General features: G+C 33.2%; 1 protein-coding gene across 1 annotated transcript in view; it reads right to left on the bottom strand.

The window, feature by feature from the left end:
- LOC112049971 (uncharacterized) overlaps positions 1-17,496 on the bottom strand; it is a 154,098-nt gene that overhangs the window by 70,948 nt on the left and 65,654 nt on the right. Inside the window, exon 2 of the mRNA XM_052888799.1 lies at positions 12,730-12,784. The gene's annotated coding sequence lies outside the window, so the exon portion shown is untranslated. The remainder of the gene's footprint in view (positions 1-12,729; positions 12,785-17,496) is intronic.

Consider the following 17,496-nt stretch of genomic DNA (forward strand, 5'->3'; position numbering starts at 1 on the left):
GATTCCTAAGACTTTAAGCAATGTGTTAAAAACATTTACTTAGTCGTGGTTACTACACTATTGATGAGTTCCTTAACGATAAAGGTGCTTGGAGGCCATTGGATCAGCTTCCACCTTCACACAGGAAGTAAAACTATAAGTAATTGTAATTGTTATCAATTGTAAATTATAGTACTGTATGACTTTTTTATTTCAAAAGAGCAACTGTTGAGTTTCTTGCCGGTATCTTCTCAGCAGAACCTGCCTTCCGAACCGGTGGTAGAATCTTTACAAATATTCAACTGACGTGTCAAAAGTGCTTGTAAACTGAGCCTACTTGAAATAAATGAATTTTGAATTTTGAATTTTGCCGTACGTAGAACCTCCTCCTTTTTGGAAGTTAAAAACTATATAGCACGGAACCTCATACAACGCGTCGTCTCACCCACTTGGCTGTTATTTTCAAGTATTCATAACACTTGAATACACACATATGGTATGGTGTTATTGTATGCAAACGTCCTCAAACCTAGGTACTTTATGTAGGTATAATGTAACCTATATAAAAGTCGGCTTTTAGGCTGTAATTATGCATTCAGGTCAACGAGTAGGTATTGTTTATTTACCCCGTTATTCTAATTTTACGACTTTTTTATTGCTCTTACAGACTGGGCATAATTTTTACTACTCACTAACAGATTCGTACATGCTTGAGGACCCCTGCGGCTCAGTTGGTAATACCTCGCTTTGCAAGGTCTTGGGTTTGTTTAACTAGGGTGTAATTCAGGATTTACTAAATTGAGGTCTATTCTGATGGTGGGTTTTGGCCTACGCGTGTACATACTGAATGTGGTTTTCAGGATAAGTTTTTCAAATGATAACTTCTTAATGGAAGGGTAAATCACTTCGTAACGTAACGCGTTACGGCGCTGTTCTGTATGACATCCCTTTCTTTTTGCATACGGCAGCGGGTTTACGCACACTTTTTTTTTACTTACTGTATTTATAACCGGATGATAGACAGACATTTATAACATTAGTATTTCTTTACAAGTTAGGGCCTAACTACAATCTCACCTGATGAAGCGGGCTAACTTGTTAGGAGAAAGATGAAAAATCCACACTCCTTTTGGTTTCGACAAGACTACTTAGCGTTTACTGGAACGCTTAATAGCTTGGCGGTACGCCATTGTCGATAGGTTGGTAATAAGCCACGGCCGAAGCCTCCCACCAGCCAGACCTGGACCAATTAAGAAAACTTCAATCGGCCTAGCCGGGGATCGAACCCAGGGACCTCCGTCTTGTAAATCCACCGCGCATACCACAGCGCCACGGAGGTCGTCAGTATGTATGAGTTGGGACATCAACTTATTGCGTCTTATTATAAACTAGTAAAAGCAAAGGAATAAAATAACACAAGCTGGAATGTATAAACTGTATTTCAAATAACTTATTACTCATTCTTAAACAAATCGTTACTTTGGTAGATGGATAATACATTAATTAAATAAACTTCACGCCACATAATCGCATGTTCGCCTCTTTTACATAGAGTATATATCACAATACCCTACCAACCTCAGAATAAAACCATTATCATTAATAAACAGTACAGATTAAAACATTTATCTGGAAGAAGGAGTTTTTATATGTTGTCTTATGTATTTATAATTATTTAAATAATTAAAAATCTAACATTCGGCCATACTGACTACAAGTTTGTCCTCAAACTTTGTAAACACAAATAAATTCTAACATTACATTATTATAAAGATTCACTGAACTATGTCTCATAGTATTTAAAATTTTAATTTATGTTTATTACCACAACTCATTAATTCTCCAATAATTTCTAATTATAACAAAAGTGAGTCCCAATTAATCTATTATTATTACTACTTGCTAAATTCACTGATTTACAAGTAGTAAAATTCAATTTTGTCATTACAGATATTTTCTAATTTTAAACCTTGATTTAACAATATGTTGAAACACCCTACAATACATTTAATTATTCTTTAAGAATTATATAATTATAGTTTAACAGATTTCTCATTCAATATTTACAAATTGTGAATACAGACCTATACAGATTTTGATAGTGATTCTATTGATAAAAATCCAAACACTTAAATTCAGTTAAACTGGTATGTTAATTCTTGTTTTTACAAATTTGAAATAAATTCAATCTTTAATCACTTCCAGATTCAGTCCAATTACCCAAATTCATGACAAAATTGTCTGTCATTTTGTCATTCCTAAACTAAACTAAAAGTTATGTTAATATAAAGTTATAACTATGAAACCTCGATTCTACTGAGACAGTTCTTATAATCGCATTAGATCATACAAGTAAATCATGTACTTTGACGAAAAACAACATCTAGCGAGGTAGGTCTTATGTATGTCTGAGCTTCCAGATGACAAGAGGGAGCTTTACTCTAGACAGAGACTTATTAAATATTGTAATTAACTTAGACAGAGTAGTAGATTAATTTAAAGCATTAAGTACATAGACGATATGTAATATTTACAAATGTAATGTCTTTATCTTCTAATATTTGTCTGAGCTTCCAGATGACAAGAGGGAGCTTTACTCTAGACAGAGACTTATTAAATATTGTAATTAACTTAGACAGAGTAGTAGATTAATTTAAAGCATTAAGTACATAGACGATATGTAATATTTACAAATGTAATGTCTTTATCTTCTAATATTTGTCTGAGCTTCCAGATGACAAGAGGGAGCTTTACTCTAGACAGAGACTTATTAAATATTGTAATTAACTTAGACAGAGTAGTAGATTAATTTAAAGCATTAAGTACATAGACGATATGTAATATTTACAAATGTAATGTCTTTATCTTCTAATATTTGTCTGAGCTTCCAGATGACAAGAGGGAGCTTTACTCTAGACAGAGACTTATTAAATATTGTAATTAACTTAGACAGAGTAGTAGATTAATTTAAAGCATTAAGTACATAGACGATATGTAATATTTACAAATGTAATGTCTTTATCTTCTAATATTCGGCCATCCTTACTAAAAGTTTGTCCCCAAACAACACAAGAATATCATGAAATTATGACATTACTATAATATCAACTATAAATAGAACAATGTTAACAATAAAATTTTATAATTAATTATCACACAGCATCCCATAAGTTATTTAAAAGAATCCAATGAAACTATAATGAAATTCTTGATTTCTTCTATATACTTTTATCATAAAAATGTTAAATAAGAATAAGAGTGATACATATTATAAATAAACATAATGTTCATGTGAAGCTTTTGTCAATCAACTTATCTATTTTCATCATTTCAAAACATTATTTATATTTGTCAAATTCGTCATCATCGATTAATGGCATCTGCACCGAACCCCTCACCACCCAGTCCAGAACTAGTAAAGTTACAGGACTTTGTGATCGTGTTAGACTTCCAGATGATGTGTGACATCTGCACCGAACCCCTCACCACCAAGTCCAGAACTAGTAAAATTACAGGACTTTGTGATCGTGTTAGACTTCCAGATGATGTGTGACATCTGCACCGAACCCCTCACCACCAAGTCAAGAACTAGTAAAGTTACAGGACTTTGTGATCGTGTTAGACTTCCAGATGATGTGTGACATCTGCACCGAACCCCTCACCACCAAGTCAAGAACTAGTAAAGTTACAGGACTTTGTGATCGTGTTAGACTTCCAGATGATGTGTTGCATCTGCACCGAACCCCTCACCATCAAGTTCAGAACTAATATAGTTACAGGACTTCATGATCGTGTTAGACTTCCAGATGACATGTGATAGAAGATAATCAAAATATAAAATCAGATATAAATACATATACATACATTTTTAAACGACTTCAAAAAAAAGGAGTTTATCAATTCGTTGGAATCTTTTTATATTTATTTATTTATTTTATTTTGCTGTGTAATAATCAATAGAGAAATTATTATACAACAAATATATCCATAATCATTCACAAAACAAATAACGGTATATTAGTCGTCATAACACTACTATACTATAATACTATCTAAAATATTATCGATAACACCGGCCGACAAATGAATACTTTTTGAACGTTGTTTTGATTTCAGTAAAAATTATCAGTAATTTATAGTATTTTGAACACAAAAATACCTGCACAATTAATCTATCACATCAATTTTTTTTACAAAAAGGAAAACAAATTTTACTTTAAAAGCTTCTAACATACAGCAAAAATAACAATATCTGTATGATTGTCTTGCTTTCACTATATCATAGGTAGTACCAAAAGGTAGAGATTGTCTTTTGCTGTATGTCCAGTGTCCACTGCCTTAATTGTTCAACACGATTAGTACAAACTGCAGAGTCCACGATTTTATTTGTATTTTGAAGTCAAAATAAGCTACATATTTATTATACATATTTTCCACAAATTTTTCAGTTTTTGCTTAGAATCATAAAGTTTCAACAAATGTAACAAAATATATCTGGACTATTGTGACACTTTATAGAAGACGTTATGTTTATCAGACGTTTTCCAACAACAAAAAAAACCATTAACTAAAATATATATATATTTTTTTTTTTAACAAAAGCACTATAACAGCTTATTTCCACGAAACGCGTTACAAATAGGTGTGTCGTTGTTATAACTGAAGTAATTTCTCATGAGAGGTCGCTTAATTCAAAGAAAGAGTGCCAAAACTCGAAAATTTCACTGAAAAATCAAAACTAGCGAATATATTAATTTTACTAAAAATCTGATGTGATATGATAAAATTAGGTCTGATTTCGTAATCAGCACTACAAAATCAGTAGAAAAAAAATAATTATATCTTGGACAACGAAAATCGTGTCGGCCTGTGTAATACATCTATCCTTATATTAAAATTTTACCAAAACACAAATCGTCATCAGTAAGTCATAATTAATGAATAACATCATGGATGTGAGCAAATATTTAAAATATATGTATATATGATATCAAAACTAATAACTCTCAATATAATACATAATTATAATATCATCATATCATAAATAAAAATACTAAATTTAAATCGTGTGTTATCAATACATAGTGTAACTTCTCTCATCTTTGTGATTTGGGTCAACTGTCGAATAGGGCTGTGTTCAACCCAATGATTATCATGAGAATCTCATATATCCCATATTCATCAATCAATATCCATGCATCTCGGATCTGTAATCAAATATTTTCACACAGTATCACATAGCTCAGTCACTTAATCGTTCAGATAAATATCATACTTGTTTGACAAATAATTTAATTTAACATAACTAGCATACCTAGCATCCAAGAGAAAATCAGTCTATAATTGAATGAACCTTAGACCCGGTACATAAAATGAAATAAAATGTTAAACATGTGTTAATCTATCAATTTACTTTAATTCAGACAAAAGACTCTTTCTCTTAAAGAAATGCTTTTTTTTTTAATGATAATAAAGACTTCTTGAAAATATTGCGATTTATGATTGTAATAATTTTAGTATGTAATCCAATCCTAGTAGTTATCACTAGATAAGAAAAGATGATATTTGACTATGTATTGTATAATTATCTTCAGACTACCCCCTTTTTTGTAATAATAGTAGCATAAACCTGTCTTAGACCAGACCACCCCCTTTGTTATATACCTCTAGTTTGCTATCAGAGGTTTTACCTATTCATTAATTTTAGTATATTCTTTTTTTTTTAATTCTGTTAAATTTCTTTTTTTTTTTTTTTTTGGCTATATCCATTAATTATTTTACTGATGTAATGATTTAAGTCTCTATATTGATTCATACTTGATGCAGACCACCCATCAGTTGCATGCAGGTACCAACAACTCGGTGGCGTGCACTTTGTAGATGCACAAATGTACTGACTACCTAAGGACCCAATACAAATCTATATTCAAAACCTATACCACTTAATATGTTGGCCAAGGAATTTTCTAATTTTTTTTTTTACCTTTAGTGTACTAGTATACCCTAGTTAAAACCTTATGCACATATCATTGTAACCATCGGAATATATAATTCTAACCACAACCCCATAATAATTACTAATTTTCATAATTATACAAAATGTTGCAATCTAATAAAATGCTAGAAATAAACAAATGAGACATGGATTAAATACACTAGTGTATCTGCAAATAATAAACTGATTGATTGAATCTAAAACAACAGCAATAGTATGGTTAATTTACTTGTATGTAGAATCTATACATCTGCACATGATCATTAATGAAAAGAGAGCCCAACGTCACCCACCCACAAAACTGTCAAAATATGTCTTAGACAAATATTTTACAACCTATTTATGGCAATCTGTGTCTCTTTACTTGAAGTCCATACAGACTGGGCTCTAAGACAATTTGTGATCAATGATATTATTATAATTAATTATTTATTACTCAATTGTCACACAAGTAACTTTTTAATATCACCCTAAAAAAAAATCTCCAATTTAATTAATTATAAGATTTCATTAAGATGAATATCATAATATCTCTTAGTACTCTTGTAGATAAGCCGAATATAATAATATTCATGGATAAGAATCATTTACTGTGTTGCTGCAGATTGTTAATAACTGTTCTATACTAAATAGGCTGAAGGCATGTTGTCAACGCTTGAATAGTTAAATAGGTTTTCAAACATAACTACAAATTTATTTTTCAAGAAATCTATCAATCCAATTTCTTAAAAGATTTAAAAAAATTTATATTAAGTACATACAGTAATCTACATAATGATATATCTAAGCAAATCCTATCTGAAAATATTGTAATAGCTGTCTCAAAACTTGTTATCAGGTACCTACATCAAGGCCTAAAATAATACTTGAACCATTACATAAAACTTCATATATTTTTAATTTTTATGTTATTCAGTCATAAAAACTCACATATAACAAATGTATAGTTTGAAGTTACAGGCACAAAAAAAAACAATATTTTAGTTAATTCATTTTAGTCCCATGTCAGCAACGGATGTAATGTAGTTCTATAATTAAGATTTCTCAATATTACATTATGCCAGTGTCCTACATCCTAACAACCCTAGAGTGGTCTGTCTTCATACGTTAATTTCTTGAGCAGTGTGTATGTGTGTGTGTGTGTGTGTGTACTTTTCACTTAAATGATTTTGGTTTCCTAGATATAGTCATCTAACAAAAATGTTTTGACAATAAGCCAGACAAACTGACAACCTATCAACCATACTTAGTTTCACCTAGTGATTATTTATTCTTTGTAATTTTATTTCATATTAGTCACAACTGAATAATTTATGAGGCTGTTTAATCAAACTAATAAAACTCACCAGACACCTAGTTTAATATATTTAGACATCATTGGTATTTCTCATCCGTCAAACCAACAGGATTCCATCTCATATAACTCTGCAGCTAACACCACACATGCATCTTTGTATTTTGTTATTAATTTACACGTTCTTCTCTGTTCTCTCGCAGTTTTTCAAATAATATCCTCTTATGAGTGCTGTTGGACTGTTTGACTGTTTTGCTCATAAATATCGTCAACATGGTATAAGTGTGTTACGTTTACGTTTCTTCATTCTTGTTAGATATTGTAAGCATCGACAACCGACATCGCATAAATACTTTTACCGGGACCAGTGCGGCGTGCGTCCCATAGCCGTCAGTGGTATACATACTTAATGGTTGTACACACGTATGATTTTTATCGCATTTCTCGTAATGTAAACCACTGTTTCCCAAATTCACACTTCATTTAAATGCCGTTACATTTTCTTTCTGTAGATCGACTTTAATGTAGGTAATGACATCGTGTTCGTAGGTACTCTCACTTCTGATAAAAGCAAAGGAATAAAATAACACAAGCTGGAATGTATAAACTGTATTTCAAATAACTTATTACTCATTCTTAAACAAATCGTTACTTTGGTAGATGGATAATACATTAATTAAATAAACTTCACGCCACATAATCGCATGTTCGCCTCTTTTACATAGAGTATATATCACAATACCCTACCAACCTCAGAATAAAACCATTATCATTAATAAACAGTACAGATTAAAACATTTATCTGGAAGAAGGAGTTTTTATATGTTGTCTTATGTATTTATAATTATTTAAATAATTAAAAATCTAACACTAGCGGACGCCGGCGACTTCGTCCGCGTGGAATTCAGTTTTTCACAAATCCCGCGGGAACAATTGATTTTTCCGGGATGAAAAGTAGCCTATCCAGAGTATAATCTATTTCCATTCCAAATTTCAGCCAAATCGCTTCAATAGCCGCAGCGTAAAAGAGGAACAAACATACTTACACACTTACACACAAACTTTTGCCTTTATAATATTAGTGTGATATCTACAGTGCAACCTTAATATAACGTACCTCAATATAACGACTACCTCGATTTAACAAATTTTTCGTAATCCCCTTGAATTGTCCATAAGAGTCAATATAAAATATACCTTTACATTGCGAACATTCTTTGCGTACAACCTCTTTATAACGAATTTTCAACTATCAAGAAAAAGTATTCATACCTCTAATTAACGAATTTTGCCAACCCAAAACCTTTATATAAAGTTTCTATCAATAATAACTCTTAATCTTATAATGTGATTCATGTCTCGACATGTTTCGAAACGCTTTTGTTTGTAAAGTAACTTGTAAAGTTGCTGACATCGTCACATCTGTGTTGCCAGTTACTGATGCAGAAGCGGATGAAGACGAGGAAGAAGAGGGTGAAATTGATGAGCATAACTTCACAATAAAAGATGCTTATAATGCTTTGAATACAATAAAATCTGTATTTCTCAAAAAGGGAGGTTTGAGTGACGATGTAGTGAAATCCATCACGAAATTAGATTGCGCTTTGGATGTCATAACTCATACCGGTGGTAAACAGACAACTATCAATGACTTTTTTTCTAATAAATGAAAAAAATTGAGATTCAGCTACTATGTATAACCACTTCTTAATTCTTTTTGATTATTAATGTAAGAAAAAAAATTTATTATTGTTTTTAAATACATAGCAAATACATTATAGTAATTTGATAAAAATGTGTTATCATTTATTAGTAGATGTTGTTCGCTATAACAAGATAAGTACGTAATATTGAGGTGAATAAAACTATTCTTTTACCTCTTTATAACGAATTTTAGACCAATCTAACCTCAACATAACAAACCTCAGTTCAACGAATTACTTGATATTACGAATATTTTCTTGTTCCCCTCCGATTTGTTATATCGAGGTTGCACTGTATTAATATTAATATTTTTTTAATAAACTTTAAAAGAATAGGTATTTTAACTAAAATGTTATGTTTAACTTTGAAGCAGATGTTCAAAGAGTTATCCCACTTCTGAATCCCAAGTGGTTATTGAAACAAAGCTACGAGACATTGTTGAATGTTTTCATACAATAAAAGATAATGGAGTTGTATTTATTTGAAGGCTTTACGCACTCAAAACTGAACGAATAAAAGCCTACAGATTAAGAGACGAGCCTTTAATGCTGGAGCAAATCCGCCATTTGTAATCCTTCGAGAATAATTCAAAGTTTCAAATGTCTTTACCATAAACAAACCACGTTTATAAGATTGTGACTGAATAGAGACAATAAGTAATATTTAACAAAGCCTCTTCAGTCATTGTCATGTTTAAAAATCTCGCCACAGTTTTCTGTGTTACAGACCAGCTAGGCTATTCTGTAACGATATTTTTATAACTCGCAAGTGCGAGTTTCTAATTCACCTCTATCTCTCTCTGTTTAACACTATACTAGAGAATGAGAAAGATAGCGGTGAATTCGAAACTCGCACTTGCGAGTTATACGAAACATCGTTAGAGAATAGCCGTGCTGTAGGAGATGTAGAGTTTTGGAAACTTAATAAATAATTTAAAGAATTGTGTGATTTTATTGTCAATTCTGACCTACTCGTAAAATAAAATGTAACTATTAAAATAAGCATAAATTGTCTAAAACTATAAAATTAAAAATAACACTTATACAAAATTTGCTGCCCTCGGTAGGGTATGTAAAGAATGTTTTTTTTTTAATTAATTCATTCGTTCTGTCTTGAAATTGATTCGAGACGTATATAGATAGGAGATGAATTTTTCGATATCTGGCAACATTCATAGTCATTCAGGTGAAATTATTAATCAATTATTTTTAATATGTGTTAACTCTACTTCTACTATTTTAAACTGTATCTATTAAAGAGTAACATGATCTTTTTTTTATTCTCTACAAGTTAGTCCTTGACTACAATCTCACCTGTTGGTAAGTGATGATGCAATCTAAGATGGAAGCGGGCTAACTTGTTAGGAGGAGGATGGAAATCCACACCCCTTTCGGTTTCTACACGAAATCGTACCGGAACGCTAAATCGCTTGGCGGTATGTCTTTGTCGGGTGGTAACAAGCCACGGCCGAAGCCTCCCACCAGCCAGACCTGGACCAATTAAGAAAACCTCAATCGGATCAGCCGGGAATCGAACCCAGGACCTCCGTCAAGTAAATCCACCGCGCACACCACTGCGCCACGGAGGCCGTGACATGATCTCGGAAAGTTTAAAAAAAAAAAAGAAAACTAACATGCGACGAACGAGATAATCTCATGAAGAGAAATAGACAAATTAACCAATGGCGATGCTACCGGAAGTCATTGCGTTGGGAGTTGGGTAGACAGAGATGAGACTAGGACAACTCCGCTGCTATTGGACGATATTTTGTCCATTTCTCTTCACTTGGTCGCCTACTAGCACCCCAGGACTCGAACCCTGGACCTCGTTATACCAAACCACTGGACCAACGAGATACTACATGTATCAATTCATAATGCTAATGTACGTTATACACTACCGTCATTATACGTACTATAATTATAAAAAGAGTTGTTTTTCTTTTCATCAGTAATTATATTCACCGAGGATTTCTAGAGCAAGGAGAAACGTATTATAATTTGTAATTCAAATTACATCGCAATTGTAACGGATTTGGTAAATTTTGATGCGTTGCTAAGGTAATGTTATACAAGCCATTACTGTTGCAAATGTTATAGCGAGCTGAGGTGCCCAGACCATCTACAATTCTACACTATTATAAAGGTAAAGGGAGACGTGATAGTCTAGTGGATATGACCTCTGCCTTCGATTCGGAGGTCCGAATCCGGTCCGGGGCATGCACCTCCAACTTTTCAATTGTGTGCATTTTAAGAAATTAAATATTACGTGTCTGAAACGGTGAAGGAAAAACATCGTAAGGAAACCTGCATACCAGAGAATTTTCTTAGTTCGCGTATGTGAAGTCTGCCAATCCGCATTGGGCCAGTGTGGTGGACTATTGGCCTAATCCCTTTCATTCTGAGAGGAGACTCGAGCTCAGCAGTGAGCCGAATATGGGTTGATAATGATGATGATGATGATGATAAAGGTAAAAGAGGAAATTATATTTGATTGTAACAAATAGGCTCCGAAATTATTGAACCTATTTTAAAAATTCTTTCGCCAATGAAATGCTATTCAACTACGCAGGTGAAGTCGGGTTTAGTCACTAATGTGGTGATGGGTTTGAAATGTACTGGCAGCACTTGCAGCAGGTTTTAAAGGTCCAGTTTCTTTATTTCCCATAATTTTTTTTTTTAAAATAGTGACAAAAATAGGCAATTTGAGATACTAATCCTGCGCAGACATAGTCGCGGGCAAAAACTAGAATACTATATCTAATAACGTTGGCACTTGAGCTCACACTAGCTGGAATTTAAAAAAAAAATTTGTTACTCCTGATGTGAGCCTGTACCTGTAGCATATGTTTTCTATGCTATGATAGAATCTTTACAAATAGTCAACTGACGTGTCAAAAGTGCTTGTAAACTGAGCCTACTTGAAATAAATGATTTTTGATTTGATTTGATTTGATTTGATGCCTGTAGCCAAGTTATACAAACTAACGCTTGCGAACTTAAAAATGTATAGGGTTGACATTAGTTCGTTAGCGATAGGATGAATCTATTAATTATATTTATCATTCCCGTACATGTTTTAGTCTTCGAAGCGGTTAATGGAATAAATAGAGCATATTTCCTCGACCAGCTCAGAAACAGCTCCGATTTTGATGTTTTTTTGTTCAGTTTGTTTTCTGATATTATTTGAAATCAGAAACCTTTTGGAGTGGGGACAGAATTATTTATATTGTTTTAACAATATATATTCAGATTTATATATGAAATAATTAAAAAACAAAACACTACAGACTTCAAATACACGAACTTATGCAGGAATTTAATAAGAAGAAGAAAATATTATAATATTTTCTATTTAATGATTACTTTAGTCGGTAGTATTTTATAATTATTTATTATATAAATTGTATAGATATTTAAAAAAAATATAAATCATTTCGTCCCCGCACCAAAACATTTCAGATTTTAAATAACATAAAAAACAAGACTTAAAAAAAGTCATTAATATCGGAACTGTTTCTGAGGACTTCCTGCGTATGCTTGTTTTATGTATTCATTGACTGCCCTAGTTAGCGTTTTAACATTTTTAATTCACGAAGCGTTGGAGTTTGTAGAAATAGAATTGATGTGTAACTTGGCCACATGCCCTGTATCGCTTCCACATATTATCAGGTGGGCAATCTCCATAAGCCAACGATTACTATAGAATGAGAAATAAATAAAAGAAACTATGTAAATAGATGTCTGTGTGTACTCACCGGCGGGTTCAGGGGGTTGTTTCCACGCCGGCAGCCATGGTTACCGGCGCGCGACCTGCAACAAACGGATTCCTTAGCACAAGAAGGTCAATAACTTCACTGCGGACTCAATGGGGTTAGGAATGTATTAGGTACTAGCCAACCCCCCGCGGTACAACCTACGTAATTTTGATTTAGGAGGAATAGGGGGATAAAATATAGCCTATACTAACTATACTAATAGCATTAACAACTGAGTCTTAGGGCCATAAATCATTTCTCTATATCTATCTCGCTTGCACTTATGGGTCTTATGGAGCCGTCTAGTGAAGGGTGTAACAATGAAAGACATATTATCGATAAGTAAAGTTTATTATCGTATCTTGTTCACAAAATTAAAAAAATTAACAATATTTGATTTAATATAATACATATTTCATATTATATAATTATTAACTAAATAAAATTAATCTTCATCTGAGTCTTCATCATCAGAATCTTCGTCTTCTGCCAAATTTATTATATATTAGTATCCATAGTGCGCAACGAGTAACACATGAATGTATTTATTTAATTGCAGTAAACACATTTATAGCAAAAAAAATACGCAATGCAATTACATTAGAAACCGACCAATCAGAATCGTCCAAATCATTATTGACTCATCATTAGCACGTGCGCAGGTAGCCGTTTATCGATAATTAGGGTGCGCAGGTAGGCGCGCTGCACATTCCTATCTTTTTTGACTTTTATGACCGGACGACTCAGATGATAATGCGCATACTATACTCTTTGATAATGTAGCTTTCAGTTTGTGAAAGAATTTTTCAAATGTAGTTTCAGAACCTATTCCTCTTTAATCCCAACCCCCCGCGGTTAAACCTACGTAGTTTTCGATTTAGTAATAATATGGGGATAAAATATAGCTTATGCTACTCTTTGATAATGTAGCTTTCCGTTGTTGAAAGAATTTTTCAAATTGGTGTAGTAGTTTTACCTATTCCTCTTTATTGTATTAGTGTGAAGGATGAAATTCGGTATAAAGCTAGATAGACAGTTGCATGCGGTGTTTACCTATAAATAGATTTGCATTTTATATATCTTTCTGCTCCTTGCATTTATGTTTAACTAGGGGACGCCCACGACTTCGTCCGCGTGGAATTCAGTATTTCACAAATCCCGCGGGAACCATGGATCTTTCCGGGATGAAAGAAGCCTATGTGTTAATCCAGAGTAAAATCACTGCGTAAAAGAGGAACAAACATATTTACAAACTTACACACAAACTTTTGCCTTTATAATATTAGTGTGATAATGTGATGATTGGATTATTTGTATGTCTGTTGGTAGAGCTAGGCAAAAAATAACTAAAATAAAGCTAAATTGGACCTTAGAAAGAAAGAAAGAAAGATCTTTTTTTAAGTAATGCCACATATCACATTAAATCTATACATTATGGCTTAACTGTCCACTCAAACAGTGGAGCACTAAAGAATTCCCTGTAATATGTGGCATAACCTAGAAAAAGGCCCCAACTCAGCATTTTCTCTCCTTAGAGGAGAACACACGAGTAAGGTATTTTTAATCCCGGAAAATTGAGATTTGTAAAAACGTAATTTCACGCCAATAGAGTTGCGTAATTTATAAACATCTTTCTGCTTTGCTAATGCTCCTTTCTAAACAAAAAATCCAGTTCTTGCCAGTTGCCACTATGCGTATATTTAACGAGAGCTCCCCCATTATCTCGTCCATATCCGAGTACATAATCACTACACATCTAGAGTGCACTTTGGCTTAATTCCACCCCTCAACTGTACAAGAGTAATGGTTTTAAACAATAGCAGACGTTTTGTATAACTACTGCTTTACTAATACAAGTACGATAGGTCAGTGTTTCTAAAATTAAATGCCATTGTTAAAATAATATTAAGCAGGTATGTAAGTCACTTTCATCATTAACAACCCATATTCGGCTCACTGTTGAGCACGAGTCACATCATGAATTAATCGTGAATGAGATGGGCCAATATTCCACCACGCAGGCCCAAGGCAGATTAGCAGACTTCACACATGTTGAGAATTAAGACAATTATCAGGTATGCAGGTTTCTTTCGATGTTATGTTACTTGACCGTTTGACACGTGATATTTAATTTCTTAAAATGCAGATAACTGAAAAGTTGGAGGTGCATGCCCCGGACAGGATTCAAACCCACGCCCTCCAAATCGATGGCAGAGGTCATAACCACTGGGCTATCACTGCTCAAGTCCCTTTATCATGCCGATATTCTGTTGGCTATTTCTCTGTAAAACTCTGTTCTCTGTCTAAAACATTGGTGTATTAGGATTCCGTAGTTAATAAGGAACCTTCTTTAAGTCAATTGTGTCCAACGAAATAGTATAGTTAATTTAGAAAGTTTCATCAGAAAGTATGAGATCCGGAAGACTCAAGTACCAACAAAAACATACCAACATAACTCAACGCACAGAACAGAGATCGCTAAAAGCTAACGCTTTTAGCAATAGAAGTAGCATAGGGGCGTGGCCCGCTTACACCCGGGTGTGCGGAGCTTCGCAAGCCTATCCGCGCATGTACTAGCAGTCTTGTTTCATTGACTGACACGTTACGTCCTGCGGTTGTCAAATTCGGTAATTGAAAATAATTAAAAACGATTAGAAAAATGCTGTATTGTGCAGTTTTGGAATACAAAAATGATAGCCGCCACAAACATGTACCAAATTATGGTTAAATTAAACGTCACAATTGGTAAGAGTAAAATAACCAATGATGAATTTATATTATGTAAAATAAATAATTATATTTATATAAATCATTAATAATAACCTTTACACTGTTCGGATTGATAATCATTGTTAATTAATTAAATTTAACTATAATAACCGGAAGTCATAAAGGTATGAAATGGAATGACGCTACTATACGCTAGGCGGCGACACGTATCTATACGAAATAGGCGAGAAGCAAGTACTATTTCTAACATAAGTTAAATTCTGTTTATACCCGAGTATCGGTTAAAAGTTTGGGGTGCACTGTCTTGTGGATACTTTAAACGAGCCCCAGACAAATCCCCGGGCGTCACAAAAACAAACAACATCAAAACCGTGGAAGTACATAAAATCTTATTGTTTAGAGCCAAACCCCAGATCCTCGAGAGGTTTCATTATATTTTATAATCGAGACCGGAGAATAATTGGTGGCTGAATACGAAACGAATCTCTTAAGCGGCCTTTACACGATGTCTTGTCTTCTTTCTTGTAACAGTCCACGTTGGTTAATATTCTTCACTTTATTGTGTTAACAAAATGTCTTGTGTTTGGTGTTTTTAACTTTTAATAACGTAAATAAATAAAATACTAATAATATAAAGCTGAAGACTTTGTTTGTTGCATTTGTTGAACGCGCTAATCTCAGGAACTACTCGTCCGATTTAAAAAATTCTTTCAGTGTTAGATAGCCCATTTATCGAGGATTGTTATAGGCTAAATTATCCCCATATTCCGTTGGAAACGGGAACCACGCGGGCGAAACCGTGCGGCGTCAGCTAGTCATGCTTATGATACATGGTAAAGCAAAAATTTTAATTTTAGATCGAAAGTCAGGACTTCAAACTCATACGGATATTTTTTAACATAAAAATTAAGGGCTGGATTTGTCTTAGTCTTGTTTGGAATAGTGTTATTTTTTTTAATAATTGTACATTTGTCTGTCTGACTACTCATTCAACACTTGGAGAAATATGATTAACTCATTCCTGATTTGCTCTGCAAAGGTCTTAAATCTTTCCAGCTGATGTTTTTCTGGCGTACTACAATGGTAAATAAAATTGTTTAACAAGTAGACTGTACAAGCTTTACAAAAGTCAAGTTTGTTAAGAAGTCATGAATGCAGAAGAATTAGCAAGATATCCAGCAAAATTTGTTTATTTCGAGAAATAAATGTAAAGCAAAGGTAATGTACCTACTGTTATACAAAACTTGCCCGTAACGAAAACAAATAACTACTTAAATACTCACAAATTAATAACAAAAGCATGATTTAAGAAATAACAAACTCACTTTAAAACAGTATCCCACTTCCGACACAAATCCATCGTGTAGAGGAAACTTTAAACCACCGAAATACAAATTCAACATAAAACACAAGAGCCACAAAATAAAGTAGGCACAAATTGATTTAATTCTTACCGTTTTAGATCCCGTTACGGGAAATATGGTAAACAATAAATTTACATTACAAAAAGAAATCCGACATCTGGCAATTATATTTAGAAGAAAGAAATGTTAAACATTTAAATACGAATGATTATATGCCCCGCTTGTAAATGAATGAACCGCTTCTGGTTTAGGTACATCATCATCATCATATCTGACCGAATATTATCTAAACATACCACGATAAAACGACGAGAATTTTAATGTCGATATTTCGACCCAGTTGCATGGATCGTGGTCAAATTAAAATTAAAAATTCATTTATTTCAAGTAGGCTCAGGTTACAAGCACTTTTGATACATCAATTGACTATTTGTAAAGAATCTACCACCGGTTCGGAAGGCGGTTCTGCTGAGAAGAAACCGGCTCGAACTCAACAGTTGCTCTTTAAAAAAAATCATACAATATCATAATTTACAATTGATGACAACATTAGAATTTCTTGTAGTTTTACTTCCTGTGTGAAGGTGGAAGCTGATCCAATGGCCTCCAAGCATCTTTATCATTGAGGAACTCATCAACGGTCTAGTAACCTCGACTAAGTAAATGTTTTTTG

Source organism: Bicyclus anynana, chromosome 23 (genome assembly GCF_947172395.1).
Source record: "Bicyclus anynana chromosome 23, ilBicAnyn1.1, whole genome shotgun sequence".
NCBI classification, from domain to species: Eukaryota; Metazoa; Arthropoda; class Insecta; order Lepidoptera; family Nymphalidae; genus Bicyclus; species Bicyclus anynana.